At 30.3% G+C, this 13,429-nt stretch overlaps 1 protein-coding gene across 3 annotated transcripts in view; it reads right to left on the bottom strand.

The window, feature by feature from the left end:
- LOC107437641 (uncharacterized) overlaps positions 1-13,429 on the bottom strand; it is a 49,826-nt gene that overhangs the window by 31,444 nt on the left and 4,953 nt on the right. The window contains exon 1 of one of the 3 annotated variants that reach the window (XM_043040074.2): positions 1,195-1,372. The exons of the other annotated variants lie outside the window; for them this stretch is intronic. The gene's annotated coding sequence lies outside the window, so the exon portion shown is untranslated. Of the gene's footprint in view, positions 1-1,194; positions 1,373-13,429 lie in introns of those variants that run through there. 3 annotated transcript variants of the gene reach the window in all.

The following is a 13,429-nucleotide window of genomic DNA, read 5'->3' as shown; positions in this document are numbered from 1 at the left end:
GTATGGAGTGCTACATGAAAGTGTTAATTACCTGTAAGAATTCATTAGAAAGGTATTGAGCATACTATGATCTAAGAGTCGTAAATTTTGCAATGTTGGCTAGGAGCTTGGCCATTGTTGAACGTGATAATGCTGCAATTTCAATTAAGAGAACCTTAGCCAATTATCTTGGGCGTAATGTACTGCATTTCTCCTATAGACGTACCAATTTAAATTAAGTTTAAGACAAATATAACAGGAAAATCTCCATAGCAAAATATTCTGCCACTCTTTTAAGAACGCTTAACAGAATCTAGCATCTAATTTAATAGCCGATTTAGATGAAATTTCACTCTTAGTATTTCATCTTATCTTTAAAGTGCCTAAATATTTCTAAAAAACTATTCGCTACAGAAATTTTAATATGCAAAAATTTAAAATGTTACTAAATTAACCAAGGCCTGCTTTGAGTCCTTGCTTGAATTCCACTAAATTTATAATTTTATATAGAGCTCTTTCAATATTTGCTGAGAGGATCCTCAATTTTATAAAATCTAAAGAAATAAGCCATTTATATCATATAGATCAAACATATAGAGCACTCTACAGATTTTTAGTTTGATTTTTAAACAATATCATGAGAGTTGACATAACTTTAGTTGCTTAAGATTTTCACTAACGTCGAATTTTGCTACTGTAGTTTGTTTCCAACAGAATTACGGTGGTTTAGTTTTAAAGCAAACTTAACTTTGAGACTAGTTTATAACCTAAAAGAGACTTAAAGATGTGAAAACTAAGTTGGACTTTAAAACCTTGAATTATTAATCCCTACCTGAATTATCTAATTAGTATACTTTCAAAGATTAAGTTAGATTTATTCAAAATTTGAAAAACTACTTTGGCAATGATTGTAAGCCATGGCGAAAAATAAAGTAATAAGTGTCATAACTTCGAGACCAGAATTAAAACTAAAAGTCCAATGCCTAGCACTAAAACGTTTAAGTTTCAAGAACTTAAGTTTTTGAAATGTTCCTAGCTTAAGTTAATTCATAATTTAACTCTTGCATAATACATGATCCGGATATCAATTGTTTAATACTTGCGAGCTTAGACGCAGACAAATAGCTTAAATTTTTGTAAACAAGTTTTAGGTAAACCACGTTTCCATAGTCGAAAGTAGGTAAAGCTTTAATATTAAAACTAATGGGTACTTACCTTCAAAAAGTAAATCCAAATTAACAGTTATCTAACTGTAGAAAGATTGTTCCTAGCTGAAAACTTCACTTATTCCAATAGTCACTTTTTAAACAATAATGAAACGGTACTTTAGAAAATAACGGTACAATAGTTGATCGGCCTCTATTCTCACAGGTGGATGAAACTGAATAACTTCAGCGAAAGGAGTTTCGATCATAACGAGTGCCTCCACTTTTCTGACGTCATGAAACGGGTCACGTGTATTAAAGTTTTCACTCTCGTTAGGTGAAAAAAATTACACCTTTCAAAAGATATCCGTAAGCTAGAGGAAGACACGCGTTGCCTTAAATGAGTTGTAAAAAAGTTTTCTAAAGATCTGCTTCCTTATTTTGATAAATTATGTTCTTGTAAATTAAGCTTATGTCATGCATATAGAAATAAAACAAATAATTTCATTAAACTATGTAGTGTGCATGTGTAAAATGTGGGTACATTGAAGTATCCTTAAATAAGATTGAGAATCCAAAATCTGTATCGCAGGAAAAAGACATTTGGTCGAACTTTACAGAATTATACTTTGAGATCTAATTTCAACCATAATATCGGTATATAGAAACTAGTCAGAATTTGGAACCTTGTTAAAAACCCACATTTTCCTTAAAGTTTAACTATAATAGCGACCATTAATTGAAGTTATGCTTAACATTAAATAGAAAGTTTCATAAGTTTGATGCAAATCATATAGTTTGAGACGCCATTTCAATTTGTATGATCTGTTTAAAGAATTTCCTCGAAAAAAATTGTTTTGATAAAATATTTGACCAGTTTTTCCTCAAGTATAAGGTTCCTCGAGAAAACTTCCCAAGTTAGAGCAAAACATTGACACCCATTCACTAAATAGTTTAAAAAGTAAGTAATTTATTAATGGTGTCTAAGTCTGAAAACTAAATACAAAGCTATTGATAAAGTTTCCTATAGAATTTTCTCAATTGAAATTTTTTTAATCTGGTGAACAAGACTACTAGACTTTAGAAACCTAATAAGTTAAAAATTTGTAACTGGTTTGAGTACAGCCTGTTGACTCAATGAGCATTCGACTTTAAGCTGTTAATTTTGGTTAAAAATCCAAAAATTAGGCTTTCTAGTTTAAAAAAAAAAACCCACTTTATATTTCAATTCTCTTGCGCTAGTATGGTTTTATTTTAAATAGTGCAATTGACTGTCTATTAAGTTTCAAGTAGACAAAATTTCTGGCTTGTAAGCACTAGACGTAATTGTTTTTGTTCAAAATTTATCTGAAGTAAACTAAACACTCTTAGAAGTTTTGCCCAAACGTATTCATTTAAGTAATGTCCGTGCTTATACTGAACTACTGTGAAAAGTTCTGAGTCGTAAAATTTTAAATAAATCGTGTGAAGTCTAAAAAGTTACTTTTATGCTTTCAATGAAATCAAAACTACCAAATGTGGGAACTCGGAAAGAACAAAATTTCTCACAAGGTGGAGTCTCAATTAACAGAGCTGAAAATATAAGTAGCATATATCTATCCACTTCCACCTTATCACTCAAAACAATCTTTATTGAGAGGTAAGTAAAAATATGGTGATTATTCCGTGAAGGCACGTAGATTTTTTAGATTGAAGACTTTAGTCTGAGATACTTCAACAATTCTAATTTAAAATTTTAATCCCTTAGCCGCATGCAAGATTAAGATAATTCGGAAAATTACTTTAAGTCAAATTTGAACAATATCATAATTTGAATTTAGTTTTGAATTCAGAACAGACACAGCAAACTGCATAAAAGGGGAGATTTGAAATCATATTCATGTTACAATTGATTTCAGAGAAAAGAATTTAAAACTATAGTATCAAGAAATATTTATTGCATAATTAGTCCATTTCTTATGTGCTTTTCAAAGTTTAATGAAATATTTTTTGAGTAGAAAAACAATGTATTTACTTAATACTCTTTGGAACTAGTTCTATTGTTTAGTCACGAAAGATTCCTCCGTAAACAAAGTTTGCTGCATTTAGTAAACAAACATTAGACTTCCAAACTTAAAACAGGTAACTACTAGTTTTCGGAATTTAAAAATTGAGACTACTAAGTTTGTTTTTGTAAAAGCATAAAAAATAATTGATTTAAATGCGTTGAATTTAAAAATGCTCAAAATTTAAATTTAAAAATTCCTTAGTCAATCGGTTTTAGTGTTTCTTTCAAACTGTTCAATGGGTTTTTATTTTATAGATTCAAATATTTTATTGATTTTCAAACGTTAATTTTAAAATCTGGTGCTTCCGTATGCATGAAAAGCATGAAATTGTTTAGATAAGACTTTTCAATCAAGTTTGCTTTATTTATTATTTTTATGAGTTTAAATTTTCAGCATTACCGGAAAATCCGTTCCGCTTTGACAGCATTAACTTTAGCACATGGTTGTATCTGTGTGCGTGACTGCATATTTAAGTTGAAAATTCAATCGAAAAATCTGGAAACCAGCCACTTTAAGTAACGCATAAATGTTTTAAGTTAATTTTAACCCTTTGAGATTATATTAAGTTCATACTGGTGGGAGTTTTTAATTGCACTGGTGTTGGAGTAGTAAAGAATTACTTAAGGAAAAACGTTGTTACACTTTTTCGTGAAAATATTTTGAATTTTACACATTTTCAAAAGATTATCGCTAAAGTGAACTGTATTGTTCAGTACTATAAGATTAGCATAGTTCTTTGTTTCAGTTGCCGAGAATAGGCATAGGATTGCAAATTCTGGAGCACAATTTCTCTCATTTTTTGAACTAGATACGGTTGAAGTTTGTCAGTTACAAAAAGTTGTTTCAGCGTCAATATAAACCTACTTTGCAAAGTCAAAGGAATTTCGGCTAAGCATTGAATTTGATCCGAAAGCATAACTTGAAGACAGATTTCAATGGACAGAACTCAGATTTGTTCAAAATATTAAATTTGGTTTCGAGAATTGCAGCTTTTAATGTTAAATGTTTATTCGAAACATTAGCTTCAATTTAGTGACAAGTCAGTTTCACGACCTTTCAAAGCAAAGGAAACTTAGTCTTTATGACAGTTTAATAAGTCAAAAACTTAAAAATTTAAGAGGCCTTTTAAAGTTGATGGGTCCAGTTCTGTTTTGCTTTTAATAATTCGTCGATACCACCACCTGAACGTTTAACCTACTTTGCGAAATGGGAAAGAACCGGTTCAGATAAGGGAAGCATTTCCACAATTACTTTCACTGACGAAAGTGTCTAGGCAAGGAAATCTATTCTGGTCAAAGGAATTTGCCCTTAAGCATATAATTCTGTTTAATCGCTGCTGTTTAAGTAAATACATACGGAAGGAAATTTTGTTTACTTTTGTAGTCACCTACTTTAAGATTTTGTAAATAGACACCTACTTAATAGCAAACAAAAACTTACGGAAAATTATATTTAGGATTAAACAGAAAGTTTAGATTAAAGATTGCTTTGTCAAAAGCCTCCAGTTGATCAATTTGTTTTTCTACCAGATTTGCTATTCACACTAAGTTGTACTTTAATTTTGAGCTAAATTAGTATTTTACACTAACTATAGGATTTACTACAAGTTATGAAACTAAGATTTCACTGAATTTTGTAGCACCAACTCAGATTGAGTCGCAGAGTCTACATACCGTCATATATTGCAGACCACAATTTCTTTAGTTACTAGAAATTTGTAATCGAAGCTTTCCTAGTATGTTCTGAAATTTTTCTTCAAGGTGTAGAATATCAATGCACTGGAAAAATATTTTTCGGATCGTATATTTGAAAGTTGAATTGTAGAAATGCGATAAAAATTGTACTTTTATACCCTTTACATTAATTCCGCAGTTTTAGAAAAAATTTCATGTATTTAAATTTTGCCCGTCACTACATACAATTTAAAAAAAATAAAATACAAAAACAGTTGCATCAATTCTGATAAAAGTTTATTTGTTTTGAAATTTCTTTTAGTTCATTACCGCTGGAAAAATATTTCACAAAAATATCAAGCATTCAGTTTCACCATTCGTTTATAACTGCGATAATATAAAACATCAGTAAATAGTTTAATTATAAGGTATGGTGCTCGTTAGTATTTCGGATGATCAAACCATTTAAAATTATCACTGCACTTGCATGAATTAGATTGTGCATTTCTGCGAGTATGCAGTTCAATGCACGAGGCTATTTTGAAAAAGTAAATCTGGACCTAGAATGGAATTTAGCTATTCTTATAAACATTGGAAAAATGTCACGTTCTATGTTTGATCCAGTGAACTAATTGCATGTAGAAATAATTCTGCATTACTATATATCAAAATATTAAGAAAGTTAAGTTTGAAATACTGTCGCCGGTAATGTTCTTTGTTCCAACACTAAAGTTCTTAATTTTTGTACTGAACTAAGAGATCTCGGAACTTTGGGCTTAAATAGTTTTTACCCTATTTAAGGCAGTTTTTCGTAGGCCCGTCTTGCTATGAAATGCTTTTGCATAACTGCTGTGAGTTTGCAACTTACTCTTGACTGTGAGGTCAAGTTTAGGCTATCTAAAGCAAGCGCTGTCTAAGCTTATTTAGAAAACTTCGCAAGATGTGAATATGGAGAAAAGCTACAGTTTTGAAAATTAATAGTTTGTGGACTAAATTTTTAATATTTAGAAGCTTACTCTTAATGCTGCATTACTTGGACTAAGAAATTTGCAAAAACTGAGAATAAGGCAGTGATTTCGATATTTTCACCTAGGTGGAAAAATGTCGCTAGAGTGGAGATTTTTAGAAAGTTTAATAGCTTAAGTTATTTGTTTGTTCGAAATCTCAGACAATTCTCGGAAAGAGATTCGATAGGTAGTTTAAAATTATAAATTTTGAAGATAAAAATGCAACTTGATAAATAAATGTTAATAAAGTCTCTTAAACAAGTTAAAGCTTGGGAGACAAATATGCTTTTGAATGTTACTGGAAATTACTAAGAATTGTCTATATAAATATGAAAACAATTTAATAAAAATGCTGTTTTAAAAATAAGATTCAAATTATAGTATGTTGAAATCAATTTATTTAATATTCGTTTCGGAACTTTTGAGACTAAAAAATTTAAAGTTTTTAATTGCTTGCGATTTAACTGAATTCATATTTTCAGTATTTATTAAAACTTTCATAAAAAGTACTTGGGCTATGCATGTCCCAAGGATAGTTTTCCAGCTCTAGAATCTATAATATATTTAAAGTTTTTATTAAGATTAAGGTTTACTGTCCTTTTAAAGTACGGATAAATTTTAAGTCTGTTACCTTTAGTTAAAAGTTCCACTAACCTTTCCTAATCTGTTTAAGAGAGTATAACTGGCTCCTGCCAGTAAGCCTTACAGAATAGTTAGTGAAATTATAAACAAATTCTTTGAAGTTGTGGTAAACTTCATTAAAATGTGCAACATGATCTGATTTAATATAAATAATATGGGTCTTCACTACTAATCTGGCAATTTCACAAAAAACCAACTACTATGGTTGGAGTACGAAAGAAAAAGAACCCTCATTCGTGCGTGGTCCAGACAACACCGCAATTGGAATTTTCTTAGTTAAGCAAACATGCCTAACGATAGACTCCAATGGGAAAAAGAAAAACATTGGGCCCTGGCCTGCTCCTGAGTGCTGATAAAATTTATGGTTTAAAGCAAGGGTGAAAAGTTTAGGATTAGGAAAACAGAATGGACACATGCAATCCGCAGACTAAAGGCGGAATTTAATTATTTGGATAATTACAAACCTAAATAGTTAAAAATATTTACTTACGGAAAATCTCAATTTGGCACGTAAACACGCTGCCACTTTATAGATTAATGTTTTGTGGCTACCATGGTAGCGATGGGTTAACCATAATTGAACTATCGTAGGGCTCGCAATGTTTGCCCATAATCTTATGGCAAAAGTATTCAAACACTAACTACTGGATACATGCTTTGGCCAGAAGAGTCAAGCAATTAAGTTTCGTTAAGCTGCTGAAATTGTATAAGTTAACTATGTATGCACCAAGGGGTGCATAATTCTACAATGTTAATTGGAATAAAATTTAAATACCCTTCCCATTTCCGAAATACTTATTGATATTAGTTTAGGCATTTCTGAATATAATCAAATTCTCGAAGACATCGTGAAAGTAACATTTTTCACAGTTTAGCAAACTCTAGAATCGGAATTTTTAGCAACGGGGGTCTAGTTTAAGCACTAATTATAAAAGCGATTAATTTTTAAAGTTTACAAAACGTCATGCCGTGAAATTGAGATAAGACAATGAAATCTCATTTAAAAAATTAAAAATGTAGTTTTCGTTCCACTAAACCACCAACTATAATTTGAGATTTAGATTTAAGACTAATTTGGTTACAATATACCCCATCAAAACCTATAAAAATATTAAATATCACAAAAAAATTTGACAAACTATTCTCTAGCTATAAAACTTTGTTGAATATTAACCCTTCGACGTAGAATTTTTATCCAACTTATTTTCCACTTTTTTCATAATTTTGTATTAATTTAGACCCAAATAAGTGAAAATGTTAATTTTTGCATTTTAATAATTTATGGTTACAGCATTAGTCTCCGGTTCACGAGTCTTTTCCGCGTTAAAAAGGTAAAAATTTTCTAGACACTACTCCCTTTCAATTTTCGAATTTGCACTTATTTAGAAGTGAGAAACTTTTTCCTGATTAAAATGTCTTAATTTACAAAAATCACTAACTTCAGTAAGTTTTTACAAACTATTTATTGGATTTTATATTGTAGTACAAATATAATCCAACCGATTTTGTTTACTTTATAATTAAAAATACAATATATTTGTAATTAGTGTCAGAAATATAAAAACGGACACCGGTGTCCCATCTGTGTCAAAGGGTTCAGATTGCCCCTACTCAGAATGCCCTGGATGAGAAGACTCCTCCCGTGATACCCCTCGAGCGAAATTTGGCCCTCTATCGGAGAACCAGTGCTTTAAACAATTGATACAATTTTATATGATGATAATTCTGTTTAACTACATAAAACAAAAGGAGTCTCCCTACCAAATTTGAGACTTAAAATTGAAAGCAGTTATGCAGAAGCAAACAGACAGAACAAAATGATAAATTACTTTATCCATACACAATGCTACACCTTCCTACGTTTCGAAATTGAGACAAGAGATTACTGATTATTAAAATAAACATGCTTGTCCGGCTCTAAAGAACAATCGAAAATATTTGAATAAATTGAGCTTCTTTGATTCAGATGAAACAAGGTCAGTGAATAGTCTCAGACTTAGTTATTTGGCGAGGAGAAACGACCTTGAGAGATACCTTTCAAGGATGTTCCAAATTATTAACAGGTATGTTAGTCTGATATTTAAGAACTTTTTCTTTAATTTGATTTAAATACCAGGAAAGAAAAGAACGAGGCGTAACATTTAGACAAAATCCTCTCATTAATTTCATCACCGAGCAGACGCTAATTCTTTGAAAATGATCACTGGAAAGGTTTTAAAAAACTAGTTTGTAGTTAAAGTATAAAAAAGCTGAAAAATTTTATTATGATTTCAATTCGAATGTTGTTAAGCGTTTTATGTTATGAACGTAAATAGTTCGTCAGTGTTCTAAGAACCAGTTTTATTTTTTTTAAACATTGTTAGACTGCAATGGCTGTCGAAGGGCATTGAAACTTTTTCCTGAAATTTATAAAATCTATGAAATTTTTGTACTATTTCAAAATTAGCGTCCTGATATTGAACAGATTTGTCTTAGATCTTAAAAATTAAAATCTAAGTTTAAGATTTTCTTCAAAATTTAGTTTTTTAACTCAAGTTTCCGAAATAGGATACTTAACTTCAAAATTAGACATAATGCCGTGAAAATATTTTAAGGTTAATTCTGTGATAATACTAACTAATGGAGATTAAGAACTAATAAATAGAACTAAGAGATTAAGAGTTTCTCGAAGCAAAAGTAACGTTTGAAAGTAAAACCCTAAAATGAACGATGGTCTTTAGTTTCCGTTGCAGCTCTTAAAAATGCTGAGGTTATAATTTGGGCTAAAAGTCTCAACTGTCCAAATAAGTAGACTATTTGAGAACGTGGATTGTGTTATTTTTGTTGGTACAATTGTACTGAAATCAGTACAATATTCTTATTTTTCAAGACATTAAAATGTTTACTAGAATAAGAATATTAGAGGGTGTTTTCAGTTCATGCTTTTGTAAAATTTGACTATTTATCTTGTATTTAAGGTAATTTTGATTTAATGTGCAAATATTGCTAAATTGAGCTATACTTTATAAAAAAAATATTTTCGATAGAGATTAAAACTAAATATTTAGTTTTAAGAGAACTAATGAGGAATTTTTATTTTTTAAAATTGAAACTAAAAACTAATTACAAAAGTGATGAGTTTTATCTTAACCGAAAATCTCCCTTGCGTCCTTCAGAAGTGATGTATATACGAATTAGGTACAACTTAAATCAGCAACTAAAGAACTTACTATAAATTAGCTTTGTTTCATTCTAGATATTAATCAGGGTTTTTATATTAATGATTTTTTTTAAAAATAATACGTTTTTTCCTCAATAGTTTGTATTGTTAGTACAACTTTTAAATTGATTTTAATATTAACACCTTCGGTTCTTTTGAACCACTAGGCACTCTTGATTGCTTCTGATTTTCGAAATGTCAATTATTCAAGAATTTAAGGTTATGCACATGAGCAATTTTGCATCAGATAAAATTGTTTTAAAATAGATTTAGGATTGTAGGATTTGATATTGGAACAAGCCTTACTTTTTCCGAAACTTTAAAAGTAGTTTAGAAAACAGGTTTTTTTTTTAGAAATTTCCGTAAACTTGTCCGGCTCCCAATCATTTAGCAAAATTTGAAAATTTATTCTCAAGCAATTTATTAAAAATTTTAACCAATTCTATAATTTAAATGCTTTAAAGAAACTCATAAATGACCTGGTGATAGGATTCTGATTTTAAGTGCAGACTAATAATTTTAAAAACATTTTCATGCTAGTTACTTCTCTACCAGAGTTCCAAATTTCGGATTGTCAGCTCTGCAAGTATCTTAGAAAGTCAGTAATACATTTCGTAAAATTATAAGGTACACCTTAACTTCTGCTTGAATTGTCGCATACTAGGATGTTATCTTAGCAGTTCAGGAAGCTAAACTTAAATACACCGATTTCGGCAGATTATATTCTGTGTTAAGAAACCAAAATTTTCTCTAACAGTTTTCGAGCACCGCATTTTGATGGCAGACAAGCTATGTCATTTGCACAATCGTTAACAAGCAGTTTCAAATTCCACTGGCTAATACTTCCTTGACCTATGATTTATACCATATAAAGTTTAAAATGCACCTTCTATGGTTCGTCAGTAAGAAAGCTACTTAAGCGGAAATTCGTAAATCGGTAGGTAAAACTGAACAGAACGTGCACTGTTTCGAGTGCAAAAGATTAGAGCTTAAGCAAGAGTGAAAACTGTACAGTGGGTTTGTGTCTACCCTCGTCTTAAAATTTATCATACAGAATTAAATTTCTAATATTTTTGAATTACCCTAAATCTTTTTTTTTATCTATAATATTTGCAGATTCTCCAAATATATTAAAGAAAAACAGAATCTATCGAACCAAAATGCAGTATGCACTCTTTGCGGCGCGGTGCACAGTTCACCGAGTCGCTCCAAAGGAGCGGAAAGCCATAGCGAAAGGGTTAACCCTCAAAATATAAGGGGTTCCGCATTTTTTAAAGCGTGATCTCAATAGTTCAATCAGGGAGAGGTCGAAAGTTCGTATCTTATTGTTAATACATGTATTTCATCTTTGGAATTGTTCAAGTGAGCTGGAAACTGTCCATGGATGTAAAAACTTTATATGAAGAATTCAATGCAGAAAGTTAAAGCAGAAATTATTGAACAATAATTGTAATGCTTTGAAAATTAAGGCATAAATGTTTACATAACTTTTAAGAAAGTTTAAATTTGTCAGCTTTTTGAGCAATTTCAGAGAAATCTTCCTTTCTCAAGAACTATATTACTCGATATTATTCAAATTTATTTAAAGTTGCATAGTTTAAAAGTTAAAATTTGCCTTTCAAGAGTTAAGACCATTCGCAAGTTAAATCGAAATTTTTTTTTTTAACCAATACTATCTTTGGGTAAAGTTTTGTAAATGTACACAGAAAATTTTGATTCTCTTTAGTTTCACACATAAGGTGAATGACGCAAAACTAGAAATTGGCATAAATAGAAATTGGCATAAATTAAACTATGAACCTATTTTCCATATTTTGAACAGCCCCATATTTTAAGAATCACTAATTCAAATCTGCGTGAAAGTTAAAGAAATTGTGTTTCGCGCTTTTGTAGTTTAAAATTTCGCAATTTCGTCAGCACAAATCTTACTTATCTAATCATTTGACCCATTAAATTGTACGCGAAATCAGACCATAATATAAAGTTTTTTTAAAATTATTGCATACTTTGAAGTCACATTGTCAAAATTTATTCTTTATACAAAAATTCTCAGTGAAGTTTGATTGTTTTCCTCCGCATAAAGTAAATTCCGGTTAGTTTTTACTCCAAGTCGTGCGTGAAGATAAGTTTGCACAGATTTGGTAAGAAATTAAAATTTATGGAAGTGAAAGTTATTGCACATGCATAAATAAATGTTTTTCCGCCGGTGATGAGTAATGCTACGAGACTCTGAAAAGGCTATGCCGTGCTTACCAAAAATGTTAAGCTGCTCAAGAATAAGTGATAGAAGGAAAATATGGATCAATGACCTGGGACTAAATTTCATAGGCAGTAATGAAATACGCCGATGATTTTAGTGTCAATAAACTAATTTAAATTTAAATAAATTTTATATTTTCATAAACTTCAAAAGAAACTCATTGTGTCGAGTACTAATAGTTTGGGGTTATTCCCTGAAAACTGGAGAATTAGATTTATTTGAATGTTCAGAAAACTATAGCAGCAAAAAGTCCACATTAATCTGTAGTTAATTCTAGTAACTTATCTAATTTTGATTCTTATGAATAGTGTCATAAGCTGCCAACATTTATACGATTCTAGAAATGCTTTCCACTTGAATCAAAATAGCTAAAAGCAGAATTTAAAATTTTGTTAGCATCTAAAGTTGTAATAAATGTTTTATACACGTCCAAGTTGAACATGGCGGGTAATCCTTTTAAATTATTTAAGCACACATTTTACTTCCCCTTAAAGTCTAATAAAAAGTCTGCTGGATGAGCAAGAATCTACATATCAAGCAGTATTACGTAAATTAACCCTGTTTATATGTTGTACTGTTTACATGTAAATCCTTGTTGAAAATCGAAAAGTGTACCATTAAGAGTCAAATTAAATGAAAAAATAAAATCTTGCGGAATATAAGCGAAGTCTGGAAGACAATCAAAACTAATTTGCCTGATCAAGCAAGGTTTAAGAATTTTCACTTAGTTCCCCTACAATAAATCAAGTTTTAATGTTTAAACAGTTTTTCTTCCTAAATATTGACCTCAAATTTGCAAACTTTTGATTTCGTTTTTATAAAGGATTCTAAAAATACAATTCGAACGGTCAGTACGGACTACTTCTCGAAAACAGCAAGGAAGTATACTTAAAGAATCTGCTGAATGTTTCTGCTCAGTGAAGATACCGAATACAGGTGACTGAATAATTTAGGAAAATCTACTGTTATGTTGCAGAGAAAGTTCCCATTGTAAGAAACTGTTACATTTAAGTTTTGAAATGCGTGAGAATGTGCAGTCAACCGAAATTCCTTGGAATACAATTTGAAAGGTTACAGAATCTTTAGACATTTGAAGAATTTCTTCCGAAATCCTAGAAAACTGAATTCCTAAGTGAATCGGAATGTTTCTGTGAAGCCAATATTTATAGCAAAATTTAATGACAATTTTTAGAATAGACTCCTAAATTACTCTAGTTGCTGCAAATATGATTTCTCGCTGCGTTAACCATGCATTTAAACTCAAAATGATCAAAAGCAGCATGTAAGCAAATGAATCCATAAAATTATCCGATTATTAAGCTAGTTAAAATATCCTAAAACATAGTAAGCATGTATTGAATGATATCTTTTGACTTCATGCTATTTACAGAATTTTTAATGCAGCATTCAAATATTTTTTACATTATATAAATGGTTAGTTTAGCTTCATATTTTTCTAATATATTTAAAAAGCTC

Source organism: Parasteatoda tepidariorum, chromosome X1 (assembly GCF_043381705.1).
Source record: "Parasteatoda tepidariorum isolate YZ-2023 chromosome X1, CAS_Ptep_4.0, whole genome shotgun sequence".
NCBI classification, from domain to species: domain Eukaryota; kingdom Metazoa; phylum Arthropoda; class Arachnida; order Araneae; family Theridiidae; genus Parasteatoda; species Parasteatoda tepidariorum.
Note: the sequence above shows the minus strand (reverse complement) of the source record. Positions and strands in the feature narration are given on the sequence as shown.